At 34.8% G+C, this 22,286-nt stretch overlaps 1 long non-coding RNA gene, 1 other non-coding gene and 1 pseudogene across 3 annotated transcripts in view; 1 reads left to right on the forward strand and 2 right to left on the reverse strand.

Moving 5' to 3' along the window:
* LOC112826713 (ELAV-like protein 1 pseudogene) overlaps positions 1-22,286 on the reverse strand; it is an 85,705-nt pseudogene that overhangs the window by 56,821 nt on the left and 6,598 nt on the right.
* The window catches only part of LOC112826716 (uncharacterized), a 38,160-nt gene that overhangs the window by 13,805 nt on the left and 2,069 nt on the right, over positions 1-22,286 (forward strand). The window contains exons 2-4 of one of the 2 annotated variants that reach the window (XR_012378807.1): positions 2-191; positions 5,613-5,786; positions 15,650-15,728. This is a non-coding gene — a long non-coding RNA (uncharacterized lncRNA). Of the gene's footprint in view, position 1; positions 192-5,612; positions 5,787-8,430; positions 8,685-15,649; positions 15,729-22,286 lie in introns of those variants that run through there. The other variant, XR_003209019.2, reaches the window with a different exon arrangement.
* Positions 11,073-11,179, reverse strand: LOC112826940 (U6 spliceosomal RNA). The gene has a single exon (XR_003209083.1). It is a non-coding gene; the product is annotated as a U6 spliceosomal RNA (small nuclear RNA).

Here is a 22,286-nt window from a genome sequence, read left to right on the forward strand (position 1 = left end):
GGATGCAGACTTACAAGTGGATTTTCCAGTAGGATCTTCATAGCCAGCCTATTTTTCTTTGTTTTAGGCTTATTTCTAACAGCCTTGTTTATGTGTATTATTATTCTATCCTGGATTGGAATCAGAAAATTGGACAGTGTTGTAGGTACTGATTGATGTAGGCATGCTGATAGCCACAAAAGTGAAAATTGGTAAGTAAGTATTTAAAAAACTTGGAATTAAGTGTAGTTTTCATGAGCACAATAAGAAATGATTCATGAGCTGAATAACAGGATATAGTGGTCAATTCATAAATTAAATAAAAACCTCTGTGAATAACCTACATTTGTTGACAGCATCCAATTTTAGGGGAGGTTTTAATAAATCATGAATAATCATCAAGTTCACAGCTTCTTAAACTTTTTCACAAAAGTGTGGTTAATAGTAGAGAAAAGTGAAAAAAAGTGCCCTAGAAGCTTGATCCCAAACCAGAATTTTTAGTTTCTTGTTTTGTCTTAAATTTACTGTAAATGTTGCATTACATATCATAACAGTCTTATGTTTAGTATAAATATAATGCTTATATATTTTTTCCAAAATCCCTGAGTAAAATTGATATCTAAGAAGATGCCTCATGTTTATTCAGTAGCTTTTAGCACCCTGCATACTATAAGTTTCCTTTGCCTCCAACTTACTTTTAGAGGCAAGGTTCTAGGCTATTTCATGGTGTACAATATGCTCCTTTTCAGTTTTCTCTTTTTATACTTTAGCCCAGGCTATTTATAGTAGTGTATGGTAGGGAGTAGATTAATTGATGATTACTTACTTTGAATCTGAGAGTGTTTCAAAGACTCTGAAAATTCACAGAATGAAAATTTAGTATCATTGCCAACAGACTGCACTACAAGAAATGTTAAAGAAAGTCATTCAGGGGCGCCTGGGTGGCTCAGTTGTTAAGCGACTGCCTTCGGCTCAGGTCATGATCCTGGAGTCCCTGGATCGAGTCCCACATCAGGCTCCCTTCTCAGCAGGGAGTCTGCTTCTCCCTCTAACCTTCCCCCCCCAATGTGCTCTCTCTCTCGTTCTCTCTTTCTCAAACAAATAAATAAAATCTTTAAAAAAAAAAGTCATTCAGATGGAAGGAAAATGATACCAGATGGAAATATAGATCTACACAAAGGAATGATGGACACTGGAAAAGGTAACTACAGGGTAAATGTTTAAGTTCTTTTTACATTTAATTCTCTTTAAGATAATCAACTGTTTAAACAAAAATAATAGCATTGTATTATGGGGTTTACAACATGCATTAGTAAATATATGCCAACAATAGCATAAAGACCAGGAGGAGAAAAATAGAAATAAGATAGTATAAGGATCATTTATTATATGTTAAATGGTATAAATTCACTTGAAAGTAGAGTGTGATAAATATGTAGACTGTAAACCCTAAAGCAACCAGTAGAATAATAACAAAACTGTTACAGGTAATAAGCCAACAAAGAAAAAAATGGAATAACAAAGTACTCAATCCAAAAGAAGGCAGAAAAAGAAAAAAAGGAACAATGAACAGATGGAACACAGAACAAATGGAACAAATAGAAAATAGCAAGATGATAGACTTAAATCTAATTATATCAATAATCACATTAAATGTAAATGACCTAAAAATCCTAATCAAAGGGTAGAGATTGTCAGATTGGATAGAAAGCATGACTCAACACACTTTACATATAAAGACACAAAAATGTTAAGAATGAAAGGATGGAAAAAGATATACCATACTGATGCTGACATTAGTCAAAAGAAACTAGTGGGGCTGTATTAACATAGTAGAAACAAAGTAAGATTTCAGAGCAAAGAATATTACCAGGGTTAAAGAAGGTCATTTCATAATAATAAAGGAGTCAATCAGGAGGATATAACAATCCTAAATGTTTATGCCCCAAATAAAAAGAGGTTCAAAATATGTAGAGCAAAATCTGATAGAACTGCAAGGAGAAACAGACAAATCTATAATTATAGTGAGAGATTTCAATACTTCCCCTTCAGTAATTGCTAGGACAAGCTGAAACATAGCAAGGATATAGTAAACTCAACACTATCCACCAATATTACCCAACTTCCCTAACATTCCACTAACAGTAGAATACACATTCTCTTTAAAGAGTACATGAAACTTTTACCCAGAGAGACCATATTCCTGGCCAGGGGTTAGCAAACTATGACTGTGGGGCCAAATCTAGCCTGGTTTTGTATGGCCTATGAACTAAGGATGGTTTTCTCATTTTGAAAGATTTCTTAAAAGTAAAAAAGAAAAGAAAATATGTGACAGGAGAAACTGTATGTCACCCACAAAGCTTAAAATATTTACTGTCTGACCCCTTATAGAAAAAGTTTGCCAATCTCTGTATTAGACTGTAAAATATGTCTCAGTACATTTTAGAGGATTTAAGTCATGCAAAGTATGTCCTCTGACCACAGTGGAATTAAATTAGAAATCAGTAACAGAAAGCTAACTGGAAAATCCGTGAATATTTGGAAACAAAATCACATGCTTCTACATATCCCACTGATTAAAAGAAGAAATCCAAAGTGAAATTAGGAAGTATTTTGACCTGAGGGAAAATAAAAATACAATATATCAGAATTTATATAAATGAAATGCCTACATTAAAAAATACAAAGTCTCAAAGCAATGACCTTAACTTCCACCTTAAGAAACTATAAAAGAAGAGCAAATTAAACACAAAGAAGCAAAAGAAATGAAATAAAGGTCAAAGTGGAAATCAATGAAATAGAAAACGAAGTTGAGAATATCTATGTAATCAAAACCTGGTTGTTTGAGATCAATAGAATTGATAAACCTTTAGCCAGACTGGTTAGGAAAAAAAAAAAGAGAGGGAAGACACTTATCAGGAAGACCAGTATCAGGAATGAGAGAGGTGACATCATTACAAATTCTACAGATATTTCAAGGATAATAAAGGAATATTATGAACAACTTTAGGCAAAAAATTTAACAACTTAGAAATGACCAAGTTCCTTGAAAGACATAAACTACCAAAGCTGACTCAAGAAGAAATAGATAACCTGAATGGTCATCTATCCATTTCCAAAAAATTGAATTTTTAGTTTAAAACATTCCATAAAGAAAAGTCTTGGCCCACAGGACTTTACTGGTGAATCCTTCCAACATTTAGAGAAAAAAAAATACCAATCACACACAAACTCTTCCAGAAAAGTGAAGAGAAAGGAATACTTCCAAGCTTGTTCTTTGTGGCCAGTATTACCCTGATACCCAAGCTACACAAAGACATTACAAGAAAAGAAAACTCAGGCCAATTTCCCTTATGAACACAGATGTAAAAAATTCTAGACAAAATTTTATCAAATCAAATCTAACAATATATAAAAAATATTATTTATTGGGTGCTATTTATTCCAAGAATACAGGATTGGTTTAACATTCAAAAATTAATCACTGTAACTCACCAAATTAATCTAAAAAAGAAAAACTGATCATCTCAATAAATGCAGAAAAAACATCTGACAAAATCTAGTATTCATTCCCTATTTAAAAACTTAGCAAACTGGGAATGGAAGGGTACTTCTTCAACCAGATAAAGTGCATCTACAGAAAACCTATAGATAATCCCATACCTACTGGTAAAAGACTGCATGCTTGCCCCCTAAAATCAGGAACAAAACAATGATGTCTGCTCTTACCACTTTTTTTTAAAGATTTTATTTTCATTCATTCATTCATTCATTCATTCATTCATTCATTCATTTAGAGTGTGAGTGGGATGAGGGGCACAAGGAGAGGGAGAGGGAGAGAATCCCAAGCAGACAAATGCTGAACACAGAGCTCCATACGAGGCTGGATCCTATGACCCTGAGATCATGACCTGAGCTGAAATCAAGACTTGGACACTCAACTGACTGAGTCACCCAGGTGCCCCTGCTCTTACTTTTATTCAACATTGGAGGTTCTGCCAGTGAAGTCAGGCAAGAAAAGAAAAAAATACATTCAGATTGGAAAGGAAGAAATAAAACTGACATAATTATCCATCTGTTCCACTTGGTGGAATCTACAAAAAGCTACTAGAACTAATTGGTGAATGTAGCAAAATTGCAGGATACAAGATCAATATACAATAATCATCTGTATTTCTATGCTCTAGCAACAAACAACCGAAAATGGAAATGCAAAAAAATATCATTTACAATAGCATAAAAATATGAAATATTTAGGAAAAAATCTGATAAAAGGCATAAAAGATCTGTATGCTGAAACCAGCAAATACTGTTGAGAGGAAGTAAAGGCAGCTTAAATAATTGGAGAGATTTACCTGGCTCAGTGGGCTCATATTGTTAACATGTCAACTCCCCTTAAATTATCTATAGGTTCAACACAAACCAAATCAAAATCTCAGTAAGTTAAAAAAAAAAAAAAAGGAAAGCTGATTCTAAAATTCATATAGAAATGCGAAGATCTAGAATAGCCAAAATAATTAACTTTGACAAAAAGAACAAAGTTGGAGGGCTGATACTACCTGATTTCAAGACTTATTAAATATGTACGGTAATCAAAACAGAGTGGTTTTAGTGTAAGAATAGGCAAATAGATTGATGTAACGGAACAGAGAGTACGGGCGTAGGCCACATACAGAAGGATAACAGATTTTTGACAAAGTGCAAAGGTAATTAAGTGAAGAAAGAATAGCCGTTGTTGCTGTTGTTGTTTTTAACACAGTGTGCTTGGAAGAACTGGATATCCATATATAAAAATAAGAATTTGATTCATATCTCACACCATGTAAAAAAATGTATTCAAAATTGATCACAGACCTAAACATAAAACCTGACATTACTATTAAACTTCTAGAGAAAATGTAAGAAAATTTTTGTGACTCTGAGTTAGACAAAGATTTCTTAGATGTGACATCAAAAGTACAATCCATAAATGAACAAATTGGGAAATTGGACTTTTTTACAAACTTTTACAAATTTTTACAAACTTCTATTCTTTAAAATACACTGCTAAAGGAGACAAGCTCTAGCCTGAGAGAAATATTTGCAAAGCATGTAATAAAGGATTTGTATCAAGAATGTAACATACTCTCAGGGTTCCTGGCTGTCTCAGTCAGTAGAGCATGTGCCTCTTGATCTCGGGGGTCATGAGTTCAAGCCCCACATTGGGTATAGAGATCACTTAAAAAATAAATAAATAAAGATTAAAAAATAAAAGAATGTGACCAACTCTCAAAACTCAACAATGAGCAAACAAGTCTCAAAAAATAGGCAAAAGACTTGAATAGTAACTTCACCAAGAAGATAACCCACATAGCAAATAAGCATATGAAAAGAAGTTCAACTTATTAACCTCATTAGTCTTTAGGGGAAACATAGAGTAAAACCATGATGGAACAACTGGATATCCATATACAAAAAAAAATGTATACACATCTATTAGAATGCTAAAATGAAAAGTGTTGTTAAGGATGTGGAGAAATTAGAACTTTACACACTCCTAATAGGAATGTAAAATGATATAATCGGTTTGGAAACAGTTTGGCAGTTTCTTGAAAAGTTAAACATACACCAATATATGATCCATTTCATTCTAGGTATTTCCATAAGAAAAGACAGCACATGTTCCTACAGAGATCTGTACATGAATATTCATAGTAGCTTTATTTTTAACAGTCTCCAATTTGAAACAACTCAAATGTCACCAACAGATAAATGGTTAAATAAATTGTGATATATTCATACAGTGGAATACTACTCAGCAATAAAAGGTAATGTACAATATTGTTATGTGCAATATCATGGATTAATTTCAAAACAGTATTCTGAGTGAGGACAGAAAATACAAAATTCTAGAAAATGCAGACTGATCTATTGAGACTAAGGGCAGACAGCAATGGTTGTCTGGGGAGAGAGGTACTAGGAGGATTATAAAAGCGGGGAAATTCTTAGGGTTGATGGATATATTCATTGTCTTATTCTGGTGATAGTTTCACAGTGTTAACATTTATCAATTGTATACTTATAAATTCTATACATGTTAAAAGTTATCAATTGTACACCTTTTATATACGTAGTTTATTGAATATCAGTTATACTTTAGCTTAATACATTTAAAAATGTATCTAGAAAATAAAGGAGGGGCGCCTGGCTGGCTCAGTCAGTAGAGCATGTGACTCTTGATCTTGGGGTTGTAAGTTTGAGCCCCATGTTGGGTATAGAGATTACTGAAAAATAAAATCTTAAAAAAGAAAAGGAAGGAAAATAATTTCAATTGAAATATAAAAGGGAATTAACATTTATTAGAAATATACTAAGGAGCAAGTACTAGGTAGGTACTTTAAATAAGAATGACAGTATATGTAAATATATCATTTTCTATGTGCCAAGTTCTGTTATATGTACTTTAAATATATTAAGGTGTTAAATCCTCACAACTCTTTGAGGTATAGGGACTTTTATTACCCTCATTTTACAGATGAGGAAAGGAGGCATTAAGTCACAATTTCTGCGTGAGGGAGCTGAGATTTGAACCTGGGAAGTCTCTTCTTTTAATAGATCTTTATGACATCCATTAGGCTACAGAGTTTTAGTTCCAGTTTACAAAATGAAAGAACTGTGACTCACAAAGGCAGTAACTTTTTCTGGATTGCAGAATTTATAAGTAATGTCAAGATTTAAACTCAAATTTGTTCTACTCCAAAATATATACTCTTCTATACTAGATTGCCTCCATTTAGATTTGTGGTTCAATGGCAGGACTGATGGTATAATACTACTGATAACTAAGATCTCAGACTATGTGATCCACTCTGTTCCATACCCCTTTTACCATTCAGTAGTGCTGTCTGGCATGTTTGCTAACTATAGATTAGAATATGTTTTACACCAGTAAGCAACTAAGAGCTCAAAAATTATTTGTTTTTTGGTCTTGACAATTCTCTTTTCAGTATTCATAGTATAGCTATGTCTGTTGAAATTAAGAAATTGAATGTGTGACTTTGGAGGATTTTTTCAGGCTAATATTAAAGACAGTAATTTATCTATGCACTTCTATAAGTGGAATTAAATAGATGTGTTCCTATATCCCTAAAATTGAACTGGAGGATTTTTTTTTTTTACTTTTCCATGAAATCTTCCTTTCCTGTGAGTGTGTGTCTGTGTGTGTGTATGTGTGTGTGTGTTAAATTATGGTTACTAATCTGGGAGATATAGTTTGATACGTGGTCCAAGTGGCACCCAAGAAGATTTTCTTGGTTAAAGTCATGAGAATAAGCAAGAACACAGGAACATTTCTAAATTGCCAAAAAAAAAGTATTCCATTATATTGAAAGAATTCAATAGACATAAAACTTTTATAATAAAAATGTTTTTAGGTGAATTTTGGAGGCAATAGGATATTAAGAAAAGTGGCATTGGAATCAGACAGATCTGAACTCAAATCCTAGCTCTGCCCACTTACCAGCTATGTTACCTTGAAGATATAACTTAACTTGGGCCTCAGTTTTCCCATCTGTGAAATGGGTTAGTAATACTTCATTGAGTTGTCAATGTTAACTAAATGAGATAGTAAATATTGGAGCACTTAACATAGTGTCCAACATATAGAAAATACTCTAATAAATGTTCTACTGCTAGCTACTTTGAAGGTGCTTCTACATAAATATAGAAATCCAAAGCCATATTAGATAATGAAGAAATGCTAAAATTATTTTATGATATAATCTGTGTACAGAAAATATCAAATAGATTCTAAAAACTCTTAGTTCAGGGAGTGTCAGGATTGATCCTTTCCTATTTAAAGGAACATGTAGCCTAGTGCATTTTTTTAAAATTTTAAAAATTTTTTTAAAGATTTTATTTATTTATTTGACAGAGACATAGTGAGAGAGGGAACACAAGCAGGGGAGTTGGAGGGGGAAGCAGGCTTCCTGTAGAGCGGGGAGCCCGATGCAGGGCTCGATCCCAGGACCCTGGGATCATGACTTGAGCCGAAGGCAGACGCTTAACGAACGACTGAGCCACTCAGGCGCCCCAGCCTAGTGCATTTTAAAACTGAACCTTCTTTAAAGGTAAGTTTCTATTTATGTGGTTCCCCAACCAAGATTTGCTTTAGGGATGGAAATTCATGTTCACCCTGACAGTGTTATATAAAACAAACTCCATATTTAACAGCTAAATAATTCGAATGACTTATGCTAGTGTAAATTTTATATTCTGTATTTTTTAAGCCATAGCCTTTATATAAAGGTATACAGTCAAAGAAAAGTTGCAGATATTTATTTTGCTTATTGTATCTTAAGACACATAATTTGTATAAATTGGCTAGGAGGACATTCAGTTAAACATTCAGAACTTCCACGGGTGCCTGGATGGATCAGTTGGTTAAGTGTCTGACTCTTGATTTTGTCCTAGGTCATGATCTTGGGATCCTGAGATGCAGCCCCGCATCAGGCTCGTCACTCAGCAGGGAGTCTGCTTGAGATTCTCTCTCTCTCCCTCTGCCCACTCCGTCCCCCCCCTTGTGCATGCGCTCTCTCAAATGAATAAATAAATGAATAAATAAATTAATCTTTCTTTAAATTTTTAAATTTTTTAAAAAGATTTTTATTTATTTGACACACAGAGAGAGAGAAACAGTGAGAGAGGAAACACAAGCAAGGGGAGTGGGAGAGGGAGAAGCAGGCTTCCCGCTGAGCAGGGAACCCGATGCGAGGCTTGATCCCAGGACCCTGGGATCATGACCTGAGCCCAAGGCAGACGCTTAATGACTGAGCCACGCAGGCACCCTAAATAAATCTTTTTTTTAAAAAATCCAGAACTTCCAGTGAGATAATCCAGAAAAAAATAAGTCTTTCAATTTTATTCGTTTTGTTATTCTCACTTACTAAGGGGTCAGTCAAAATGAAGAGATGATGTTTAATAAAGGACAGCTTTGACCTGAAGGAAAGAGTTCCAAAGCTAGATTACCTTCTTTGAAATTGCTTTGAAATTGATACCTAATCTTACAGTCAAAGTTCATACATAGCCATTTGATCATCTTCATTGTATTTCCTCATTAGTCCATAGAGTTTCAATCAATTTCTATATGGTGCTGACTTACACGTGTCCATCAACAGGTCCAGTAGCTTATCAAGAAAGTCTGAGTCCTCTATCTTCTGGAGACATCTCATTTAGATCTGACATTAAGTTCATTTTTTCCTTCAAGCTATTTCTTTCAAATTTCTTGGCTATTCTTATTGACAACACAAATTTTCAGAACTTCAAACTTAAAAACTTACATTCATTTCCTTATTTCCTTATCCTCCCATAGGTAAACAGGGGTTAAACTTGTTACTTTTTATAATTGTTCTTTATTGTATACTTCAGATATGTCTCTTTTCACTTTTAAAACTGCCCATTTAATCCAAGCTCTTAATTGTCAAGTTTGTATTCTAGGCTCTTATATTATATTGCATTACAGCCTCTTGGTATTCTCCTTAGCGCCCATCTTGTCTTACCCCTTTCCCCACCATCCCACACAAAACATGAGACACTTTTCATCACACACTCTGTAGAGAAGTATTGCTAGGTGAATAAGGAACACCTGATTGACTCAAAAAAGGGAATTTAAATGGAATCTCCTTTCCTTTCAGTGATTCTACCTAGAAGGAAAGAAGAGCAGAACCTTCAGGAATTGAATCACAAATACTGAAAGGGAGACTGTTGCTAGAAAGGGACTGATAATATATAATAGCCATTGGAAAGATAAAAGGAGACATAAAATTCAACTTTTGCTTCCTATTCTTTCCCTTTTTGCTTTCCACATACTTCAGCTGTGAATCTTTCCATATGCAGTATTTATTTTGTGTTATCTTGGTTACTATAAAGTTATCTGAGAGGCTAGGAGAGCTGACTGACAGAAGGGAAAAAAAAAGGCAGTCTATTCTGACTGCAGTGACCAAAGGAGTTCAGTTCACACCAAACATCTTTCTCCCATTTAGAAATATCCTCGTATTTAAGGCCTTCTACTATAAGCCCATTACTAGTTCTTTTCCTTTCTATTTCATTTCTCTCTACTCTCATATTTGTGTTTTCTGTTTCTATCAAATTATCATGCCTCCTGGGCAATGAAATATCTGTTCATGCTCTCCAATGGTTTTGTGTATTACCATATTTCTAGTGCCTTGAACAGTGTCTAGCATATGGCACATAGTGAGCCCTCAATAACTCTTTGATAAGTGAATGAATGGTTATCTTTTCTCTCTGGCAGTCAAAATCCATCACCACTTTAAAAAATTGACATAAAATTTGCCTATTCCAATAAACTTCTATCCATTATCAATCTAGTTTTAAATCACTTCATCTTCCACTTCCCCTTAGCAGTTATTTATAGTTTGCATTTGATTAATATATTCTTACTACTTTTCAAACACTCCCAAATCCTTTTTACATATGCTGTATTTTCAATGAAAATACCTCAAATTCTTGGGGCACCTGGGTGGTTCAGTCACTTGAGTATTCGACTCTTCATTTTAGCTCTGGTTATGATTTCAGGGTCTTCAGATTGAGCCCAGCATCATGCTCCATGCTCATCAGGGAGTCTGCTTGAGATTCTCTCCCTCTCCCTTTCCCTTTGTCTCTCCACCCGCTTGTGCTCATGTGCGCTCTCTCTAAATCTTAAAAAAAATTAAAAATTAAAAGCCCTCAAATTTTATATATTATATATGCTGCTCAGCAGTGCCTCATGTGCTGTAGAAAGCTAGGTACTCAATAGATGGGCAGGCTACCTTTTATGACATTCTCTGGATCATTGTGATCTGCCTTGAAAGGGAGTTTAGATACATAGATAGGTTCTATTTTTTGCTATTTCCCTCCTATATTATGTAACTTTGAGTAAAATCATTCCTTCAGTGCTCAGTTTAAGAACAAATTAAGAAACTATTTCCTAAAGAAAAAAACATTTTAAAGTTATAGAAGTTATCTATATATTGGTACATTTCTCCAGAAATATTTAATGTAATATAAAAGTTCTAGGCTAGTCAATTTGAATCTCTTCTTCTTCCCCCCCCTTTTTTTTTGTTATGGAACACTTCATGAATTTGCGTGTCATCCTTACGTGGGGGCCATGCTAATGTTCTCTGTATTGTTCCAGTTTTAGTATATGTGCTGCTGAAGTGAGCAGTGAATCGCTTCTTGTAATTTCCATAGAGATGTCCATGTACCAAAGAAACTGAAATAGTATTATGTAGAAAATATCACCAATCCTAAAAAGACCCCTAATTTCTTCAGAGAGGAAACAGAGATAATATCCTGATTTTTGCAGTACTTAAGCTACTCCTTAGTTGTTTCATGAAGGAATTAATGTAGTAGAACACATTCGAGGAATTGCTGAGGTATCAGAATAAGAATATACAAAGTCTAAGACTATTTTCTGTAATGTATTTTTAAATAGATTAAGAGTCATGCACCCTCTGGCTTCTTTCTCCATCTATGCTATCTTCTGGCATTAATAAAGTTGGGCAACATATATAAAAAAGCAGTTTCTAAGGATGCCAAACTAATAGCAGTTTCTGGATCATTCCCATTTCTTCCTCTGTGAAAATCTACAACACATGGGTTACTCTAAATATTTCCCCCAAAACCCAAAGTGTTAGGTTACCAAAGAAAACTTATCAGGTAATATTACTATTTGCCTTATGTAATCATTTGAAGTACATACAAAATCAGACATTAAAATGAAAATATCAAGCCATAGAAATGAGTTTTAGTTTTACTGACATTTATATATCATACTTCCTGTTTATGATTTGAGAAGTGCAACCATGCAGTGCTTCTATTAAAAACTGAGTGATTGAGAACAGTTTGAGGATTATAATGACAACTTATCCAAAGGAAATAAAACCATTAACCTTACTGCTGCCTTCATTTGTGGAACTGCTATCTTTGTTGTATAAAAAGTTGAATATTTTTCAAACATCATTTACTAATAGTGTAGTTAAAAAGGAGAACTTGGTGGTCTTGTATCCCTGAAACACATGCATGCATGTGCACACACACACACACACACACACACAAGGGTAATACTTGCAAAAATTTGCTTTTTATCCTCCTTTTCAGATGTCAGTTACCAATTGGTTATTGTTATGCATTAACTAACAGTCCCAACCTGAAGGAGGGAAAGGGTAGAGGTGAATGCAATTCTTAAATAAAAGCTCCTTTATTTGTTTTATTTGAAGCATAATAATGTGAGTTTGTTTTTTGGTGACCACTTCAGGGTTTGTGTGGGGGGGTGTGTGTGTGTAGAGAGAGAGAAAGAGAGCACCCAAGTGAGCAATGACTCTTAGTTAGACATCCAAATCCATGTTTTCATTTCTTTTTGGCCACACAGATAAACTTATTCCCAGTCTCCCTTGCAGGCAGGTGTGGGCATGTGACTGAGTTAGAGCCAATGGAATAAGAATGGCAGTTATATGCACTACTTTTGAATCTCCTAAAAAAACTCGCCTTCTAATGGACTGGAATAGACAAGACCCCACAGGAGACCTTGGAAGTTTAGTACTGAAAGCCGAGGTACTAGAACACCTTGGAAACTAAGTACTGAACTACCTGTTTATTTTAGAAAGAAACTTGATTATAGCAAATATAATTTGAGCCATTATACATTTTGGGGTTGGTCTGTATGGCAATTAGCCTACCCTAATTAATTTAACATACAAAACTTATATTTGCAGTGTCCCTATGATGCACAACTCCATTGGGCACTATTTACATTGTAATGTATGTAAATGGCATTTCCTGAAGCAGGATTAAGAAGCTACAGGTATATATACATATGGATATACATAAATCTTCATCCCAGGAGTTATGCAACAATATAGTTCTGCCAAACTAACTCCAACTACTCTCCTGGGTTTTATTGCACGCGAGCATCAATTTGTATAATTTTGTATCTGTGCTAACAGATTGAGGTGGAATGGATCATCCAACAAGAATCTTTTTTTTTTTAAGATTTATTTATTTGAGACACAGTGAGAGAGGGAACACAAGCAGAGGGAGTGAGAGGGAGAAGCAGGCCCCCCCACTGAGCAGGGAGCCCAAAGCGGGGCTCGATCCCAGGACCCCGGGATCACGACCCGAGCCAAAGGCAGACGCCCAATGACTGAGCCACCCAGGTGCCCCCATCCAATAAGAATCTTAAGGGGAATATGTATACTAAGGATACAAATCAGATATCTTTCTTAGATTTGTTCATCTATTAGCTATCTGTTAGAATATTTACCTACCTGTTAGCTACCTACCTATAGTCTAATACCCTATGGTATGCATTAGATTGAAAGAGAGTGTTAGGATCCCTCATCTGCCTCCACCCACTCCAAGCTTACTGCTATGAGTAATACAAATTTTCTGGGTTTTACTTTCCCTCTCTGTAAGATGAGAGTTGGATTATGTGACTTCAAAGATCCTGTCACTAAAATTCTACTATAATATTGATATAATTGTCAATTGACATAATTGATATATCAGTAGTTATGAAGCTATTGATAGAAATAATTGTTAATGTGAGTGTTCCTTTGGATTCCAAACTGATTCTATAGAGGTCCTGAATAGTATCTTGGAAGTTTTTAAAAAAGGTATTTAACTTGCACCAATTCATAATCAAAGAGGCACAACAGAGCTCCCATTCTTTTCCTAAGTAAAAACTTCTAAGTTGAAAAGGTATTTAACTCATATTTTTTAGGGTAATTTTAAAGTAGGTGTCACCTCTCTGATTTCTTTACTCATGGGTGGAAAAGTACCAATGCTAATGCCGAACATGATATCTATTGAAATAATATAGCATATTGCAAAAAAAGTAAAAAACTAAATAGCAGATTATATAGTGTTCACTGAATTTAGTAGTTAAAACCTTAAATTTTATTTCTCCTAATTGTATATTTATGCTCTAATGTTTCAATGTAGTAATAGCTAATATTATAGCAAGTTCAGGATCATGGCAAAATCACCAGTCACAGTTATCTTTGTCGTAATTAACACACTAAATCACATTTTTGGTATAGCTAACAGAAATGAACCTTTGCCTATTTGTCTGCTGTTGGGGTTTTAATCTCATGGATTTCAACTTTGGTTAAAGCTAAAATGTACATTATCCAGATTTGATGCAGGCGTGGAATTGGCTTTACTTCACATTCTTTTACAGCAGGAAGCTGCAGAAATATGGACCTTACTCTGGGATGATACTGTTTTAGAGAGGAGAAAGGACAGCCTCTATCACATTGTCCAAAGTGGAGTTTTTATATTAATAGAAAGCCATGTAGAGGCTGGAGTAGATAAGAAGGAATCACAGTGATTTTTTTTTTTCCAAGCAAAAGGAATAAAACAAAAGAGAAAGCCTGTAGTAGTATTTTGAGTAAAGAAGACAAATAGAGATTCTAAAATATTCTTGGGGCACCTGGGTGGCTCAGTCAGTTAAACGTCTGCCTTTGGCTCAGGTCATGATCTCAGGGTCCTGGGATTGAGTCACGCATCAGGCTCCCTGCTCAGCAGGGGGCCTGCTTCTCCCTTTCCTGCCCCCCCTGCTTGTGCTCGCTCTCTCTGTCAAATAAATAAATAAAATCTTTTAAAAATATATCCTTTACAATACTGCAGAAATTGGGGAAAAAATCTTTAGAATGAGGGTATGGATAGATACATTTTGGTATATCCATATGTTGGAATGCTGTGCAGATGTTAAAAACATGTTTTTTTTTTTTAAAGATTTTATTTATTTATCTGACAGAGAGAGACACAGCGAGAGAGGGAACACAAGCAGGGGGAGCGGGAGAGGAAGAAGCAGGCTTCCCGCTGAGTGGGGAGCCAGATGCGGGGCTTGATCCCAGAACCCTGGGATCATGTCCTGAGCCGAAGGCAGACGCTTAACGCCTGAGCCACCCAGGCGCCCCTTAAAAACATGTTTTAAAAAATATTCAATAACATGAAAGAATGGTCATTAAAAACTATAAATCCTTTATCCCTATTAAACAGGAATCAATCTTATTCCTCTTCATCCCCAATATAAATAGGAGCATAATGGAAGAGATGTTTAACAGAAAGATGCATAGATAGTGAATTTTAAAGCCCAAAGTGATTTTTAGAGATCATTTAGTCAAAATCCATCATTTTGCAAAGGAAACTGATACTCTAGGAAATGAAGTGTCTCACCTAAGGTTTCAATCCCTTTAGCACTGTCACTTGCTAAAACTGAGGTTTTCTTACTCCCCAAATTTGGAATGTTTTATTTTCGACTACAACATGCCACAGCAGAGATTGGGTCAGGCCAGAGTCCAGAGAGTAATGAAGGGAAGGCCAAAGTCTAGATATCCTAGTCTATCCTTTCTATTGGCGGGGGGTTGGGGGGGAGTACAGGGCATAAGGGGATGATAATGACTATTCATAAAAGATCTGTAGAGGTATCTATATGTGGACATATCTATATTTCCTAATAATTATAAATCTTTAACTTTTTTTTTATTCAATAACACAACTTTAAAAACTCTTGGTGTAGAACCCAAATCATTTCTTTGTCTCACTTAAGTAATACTGGTAGTGGACGTGCCTAGATTACAGCTTAGGACTATTCATTTATTCATTTGCTTTTGTCTGTCTCTTCCACTAGAATGTATCTTCCAGCAGGACAGGCCTATATCTTTTGTCGGTTGACTCCAGCACCTAGCAAGTGTTTGACACACAAATCAGTAAGTATTTGGTGAGTGAATGAATAAATGATAGCTACTAAAAAACAGTAATCCTTTATTTACTTAGACTAGATTTCTTCTGGATATTTTCTCAAGTTTTGCAATTCCATCACCAGTCTAAATTAATTTTAGAATTAGGTGAAACTGCTTTGTTCATATGCTCTGTATTTCAGTCTAGAATGATAGAACTGTTTTGTAGTATTAATTTAGGCACTCTTAAAACTCTTGTGCCAAGTTTGCTTAGTTTGGAAATGACCTTGGCCTGCAATTTTATTTAGGTTTCCATCCACAGATGAATGTGTACATCTGTACCATGAATTAGTGGTGTACATGTGAGATTAAACTGATGATGAGTCAGGAGGCAACACTGTTGGGTGAGCATATCTGAAAATAGGAAAAAAGAGATGATGATACCTTAGGCTGAAATAAATATATATTTAAACTTACATCCTCAAATTAAGTGTAAGTTTTGAACCTGACAAAAACAAGTAAATATTTTGAAGAGTGGATTTTTCCCTAAAGGTAAGATATTAAAACCAAAACCAAAACACTGAACCTAAACTTAAATGTTAGTCTCAATTTTAAAAGGTAGTCCACATAAATTTTTCTCCTTAGCTTTATTTTCAGTACGAGTATGTAGAAAATGAAAAGATTTTTTTACAGCAAAATTTTTACCAGATGAAGAACCTTAAAAATATTGGCCTTTTAAGCTTATTTCTAGGAATTTGTCCTAACTTAGGAAATAATCTGAAATGCTAAAACAGATTTAAGCATAAAAAAGTTCATAGTAACACTACTTACAAGAAACTAAGGAAAATAGCTTAAATGAGCACTTAAGGAAATACTACTCAAGGAACATTATGCAGCCATTGAAAATGTTTTTGAGGACTTTTAAATAACTTGAGGAAACATTTCTGATACATTGTTATGAAAAAAGGCAGTGTACTCAAGTAGTTTAAACTTCATAAGCTTAAAAAACTACATGGAAATACTCAACCTCAATAGTCAGTTGCCTGTAAATAAGAGAATTATTCGTTATTTTTTCCTGCTGTCCTTTAAAAAAGATGTTTTCTTTACTTATTTTATTTAAACATATCTTCAAAATTTTCTTCACTTACATGTACTACTTTTATAATCAGAAAAAGAAATCCATTACTTGTCATAGATATAAGTTTATGTCTCAATGATATGTTTTCAGTGTCATCACATGAATATAAATATTGTTGACCAATAGGAAAGTTTGATATTATTTAAATTCAAATTATGGAGTTTCCAAAACAAATGCTGATACATCTCCTATAAGTTGTAAAATTATAAAGGTTTAATATAATTTAGTAATGATTTTAACATAGCAGGCTCTCAATATGTTCGTGGATGATGAAGATGGTTAGAGTAAGGGCACCTCAATTTACCAAGTTCCTTGAATCTGTCAGTTAAGTAGCACCTCTCCCACCAAGGGTTTAATGATATAGTACAGTGTCAAAAAGCTGTCCCTAAAATTGCTCTTAGTTTGTGTGGTGCACTTTTGCAAACTATTATTTTGTACTTAAAAAAGAAGAGTCTCTTATGTGCTAATTTTTTAAAAACACACAAGAGAGAAAAATTTGTTCTTGTCTATTTTGGTCAGCTGTGAGCTTCAGGTAAGATTCTGTGATCTGACATCACTAGTAAAAAAGGTTTCTTGTGGAAATGACTGGCAACAGTACTTACCTTGTAGGCTTGTGATAAGTGTTAGAGATCATGTATGTAAGGTCTCTAGCATGCATTGCACACAGGCATTCAGTAAATGGTGGCTATTATAATAATATATAATAGTACTGTGACATCTTACTGTTAAATTCCTATGTATAGGGTGAGCTGAAAAAATATGAATTGCAATCTATTTAAAACATTATTCTAGACTTCCAGACAAAGATGGGGGAGTAAAGGCAGACCACAAAGTCTTCCACTTCAAATATCTTACAGGAGAAACAAACAACAGTAAAAATTCCGTTAAAAACAAAGAATGTCTACAACCTAACCATTGAAGACCAAAATAATACTATTATTTCAAAACCAATACTTTGGAATATCAAGAATGGCTGGAAATCAAATTCTCAACAAAAGGGAAGACTGGCAATCCCAGCACACTCCCCTAGTCAATTCATTCTTCTCTTTTCCTAGATGATTACACTTTGTCTCTTCTCTTAAGTCTCTCACATCTCCCCACTCTTCACCCCAAACTCTTGTTTTATTGATAAATAGAAGCTGTCACAGGAAAAACTCCTCTTTCTTACACCCTATCTACCAACCTCTCTTCATCTATACTTATACTGTCTTCCTTTATAAAGGATCAACTATCCCTTCTCTTAAATAAGGCATGCCCCTCACCTGTGCCCCCATTCTGTGTTTTCTTGTAAACTCAAGGATTGTGTTCCTGTGATTATTTCCTCCATTTCCTGCATCTTCATTTTCTCTCTCTTTACTGGATTATTCTAACCAGTAAATACACTGTAATTTTTCCCATTCTAAATATACCATCACCCCCTTTCCCCCTCTACTTACTGAGTGAGCCCATTTTTCTACTCCCCTTTATAATAAAACTTTTTAAAGACTGTGCTTGCAGTTTCCACTTCCTCGCCTTACATTATCCCTTCAGTCCATTCCAATTAGGATTACCGTTTCCACAGTCCCACCGAAACTGGGCTTGTTGAAATCACCAATTAACTTCTTGCCACATCATTTTCCTCTTCTCAGATGTTTGGGACCCCAGGCATATTCCTCACCCCTTTTTTCCTTCTCCATCAACATTTATTTTCCCTTGGGTAATCTCATCAAGTTGTTTTCTTTTCCTTTTTTAATGTTGCAGATGTTCTTGGGACTCCTAAAATTTGTATTCTATCCCTCATATCTCTGTTGAACTCTGAACTCATACCCAACTGCCTACCTAGGAACTGCACTCAGACATCTAGCAAGGACTTCAAAGTCAACACATTCAAAACCAATCTTGTAATTTTCTTCTCCCCCTCAATTTACTTTTCTCCAGGTCTTCCCCTAGGTCAGTAAATGACATTACTTTCATCCCGTTGCTCAAGACAGAAATCTAGAAGTCATCCTTAATTCCTTTCTGTGCTGGTTACTAAGCTGTTATCTCTTAATAATAAATCCTTCCACATTCATACATTTTGTGATGCTAGGATGGGACTCTGCAAACTACATTTCTATTTTCCCAGCTGAATCCTTGCTGCATTCTCTTAATAAGGTGCATTAGAGAAAGACTGAAAGTCAAGAAGAGAGGGGAAAATAACCTGCTCCTTCTTATTGGATTTCTGCACACGTCAGGGTTGCCCCAGTTATGGACCTTCACTGTCACAGTGGCACTCAGCTCCAAATTTCAACTATTTTCCATTCCCTAGAACCAGCCCCAACATACTCAACATACCCTGTCAGAGGTATCAGCAGCAAATGGGCAGCAACCTATCTTCTGAGGCCAGGGTTCCAGCGTCTCCCCTTCTAGCTTCTGGGTTCTAAAAACTTCAGGTCTTCCTTGTGTTTATCTAGTATCAGGGGTAGTGGCTGCTTCCTGAAGTTACTCTTATTTTAGTGCTCCCTTTTTGCATTTTCAGTTCTACACCTATCTGACTGATTCTTTATACTCAGTTATTGCTATTGAAATACTTAGCAGCAACCTGAATTACTCCTCTGAAGCATACATCATCTCCCTCCTCATCACACTTAGAACAAAATTCAGCCTCCTCACAACCCCTTTTGTGATCTGGCCTGTCCACTTCTCTAGTCTCATCTCTCACCACTTTCTGGTTACTCATTTGGCTCTAATGATTCTGTCTTGAACACACACCACTTTCCCACTACAGGACCTTTGTATTTGCTCTTTTCTGCATCTGGATTGCCCAGGTCTTTCCCTGGCTTACCCCCTCACTTCATTCAGATCTCTTCTCAGGTGTCATTTTACAGAGAGAGGCCTGCTCTCACATTCCATCTAAAATGCACAATTCCTTCCCCCATCCTTCTAGTTTCTTACCTGGGGTTCTTCTTATTCCTACCTGACATTGTTACAAGTTTATTTATTTCTCCCTCCCCTATCCCTAACTAAAAGCTTCATCAAGGCAGGAATATGATCTTATTTACCACTGGTGCTGGCACTCAATAAATTCCAGTTGAGAAATGAATTTAATAGATTGCAGTGAATGTAGGAGAGAAGCAGATCAAAGTAATTGCAGAATCAATACAAAAATCATGTAAGTGAGACGAAGATATCATAATAAACCTGCTTCATCTTCCTGAGTACATAATATAACAAATGAATCAGAAAAAGCACAGAAAGATGTAGCAGAAGAGAATTTCCACCAAATAACGAAAAACCTGAACCTGCAGAAAAATAATGGACACATAATATTCAGTATTGAGGCATATCCTGGTTAAGCTACTAACCATAAAGAATGAAGGAAAAACTTCTCAGAACTCCAGGCAGAAAACTAAATAACTTATCAAGAGGGAGGAAATCATGCTGGCCGTAGACTTCCTCTAAGCAATATTCAAAGCCAGAAAACAAAGGAAAAACGTCTGTATGGTTTTGAGGCAAAGCCAGCATGACCCCAAACTATTACATCTAAATAAGTGTCATTTGAGAATTGATGAAAAAGGCAAACACAGCATCCATGGATCCATGTAGAGGAAAAAACAAAAACGAAACAGTGAAGAACAGATAACTGATCACTCAAAATTAATAACTAGGATATTGAGAATCAAGCCATGTTGTGAGCACTGGATTAAGATACAGATCAAGACCAAGTGATCAAAGAAATTAGGATTATAAAACAAATAAACATTAAAACCTTGACTTTGTAAAAATAATGATAATGTAAAAATACATTTTTCATAGCAGAGTCTGCTAGTATTTCTAAATTTGAAACATAGATTTAAAAAGCCTCCAAACTCTTTTTTAAACTTCAGCTATTTTAGGAAATAAGAGCTTTTGTAGTAAAGAAACATTTTTCTGAAAGTTCAGCAATTCCTTCAGTTTATCTTACCACTACCAAATTAAAATAATTTTAAACTTAATACTTTTTAACTTTAATGTACATTTTCTGATCTTAAATAAGATTATCTTATTTGTATAAATGCACAGAAATGCCTACCATGATGTTCATTTAAAATTGATGGTAAAATCTGGAATCCGAGATTTTAAAACGTTCCTGTAACTTTCTATATTGTTTAAATTATTTATAAGTAAACCTGTATTATTTTTATGAACATTTATTATTTTTATAAAAACACTATTATACACAATGTGAATACACTTAGTACTACTGAACTGTACATTTAAAAATGGTTAAGATGGTAAATTTTATGCTATGTGTTTTTTGCCACAATTTAAAATAAAAAATTTTAAACATACTGTTATAAAACTTATAAAATAGATCCAGCCATTATAGCTTTACAGATGGATTTTGACTATGCTAAATTTTTCTTAAATCAGCTTTTCCACCAAGATTACCTCTCAGATTATACCATTCACAGAATACTCTCTACTTGCCTATACCTTATCTAATTTAATTTTAGAAAGCAGAGATTATTCACTGGTAGACATTATTATAAGTATACAAAATGAAAAAGTACTTATAAAGAGTAACTAATATGATGTGTTACTTTATTAAATATCCTAGAGTTGTAAGAATGTAAACATATGTCATTTGATTTACATATTTGGGAGGAGATCTTTTAATTTTAGTGATTTCTAAATTTTTTATTGTTATGTTAATCACCATACATTACATCATTAGTTTTTGATGTAGTGTTCCATGATTCATTGTTTGTGCATAACACCCAGTGCTCCACACAGAACGTGCCCTCTTTAATACCCATAACCAGGCTAAGCCATCCCCCCACCCACTCCCCTCTAGAACCCTCAGTTTGTTTTTCAGAATCCATTGTCTCTCATGGTTCGTCTCCCCCTCCCGATTTCCCCCCCTTCATTCTTCCCTTCCTGCTATCTTCTTTTTTTTTCTTATATTGCATTATTTGTTTCATAGGTACTAGTGATTTTTTTCTGTTAAAGTAATTTGTGCTCATTTTTTAAATTTTTATTTTATTTCTTTTAAAAGGTTTTATTTATTTATTTGACAGAGAGATAGCAAGCACAAGCAGGGGGAGTGGCAGGCAGAGGGAGAGGGAGAAGCAGGCTCCTGGCTGAGTGCGGAGCCTGATGTGGGGCTTGATCCCAGGACCCTGGGATCATGACCTGGGCTGAAGGCAGACGCTTCACAACTGAGCCACCCAGGCACCCAATTTGTGCTCATTTTAAAAAAGAAAGAGTAAAATTACTATAACCACATATAACACACTTTGATATATTTTTCCCCATCCTTTTTCTATGCATATAAATAAGTGCATTTTCAAATGAGGAGAAATAGTCTTATAACCTAAAAAATTTAACTGTACATTACTATTAATATTTTTCTGTGGCATTAAGTACTTTTAGTTATCACATAATATTCCATTTGATTGATGTACCATGGCTCATTTAACCACTCCTTTACTGTTGAATATTCAGATTAT

Source organism: Callorhinus ursinus, unplaced genomic scaffold (assembly GCF_003265705.2).
Source record: "Callorhinus ursinus isolate GAN/ISIS: 27379988/994484 unplaced genomic scaffold, GSC_fseal_2.0 scaffold7, whole genome shotgun sequence".
In the NCBI taxonomy this organism is placed as follows: Eukaryota; Metazoa; Chordata; class Mammalia; order Carnivora; family Otariidae; genus Callorhinus; species Callorhinus ursinus.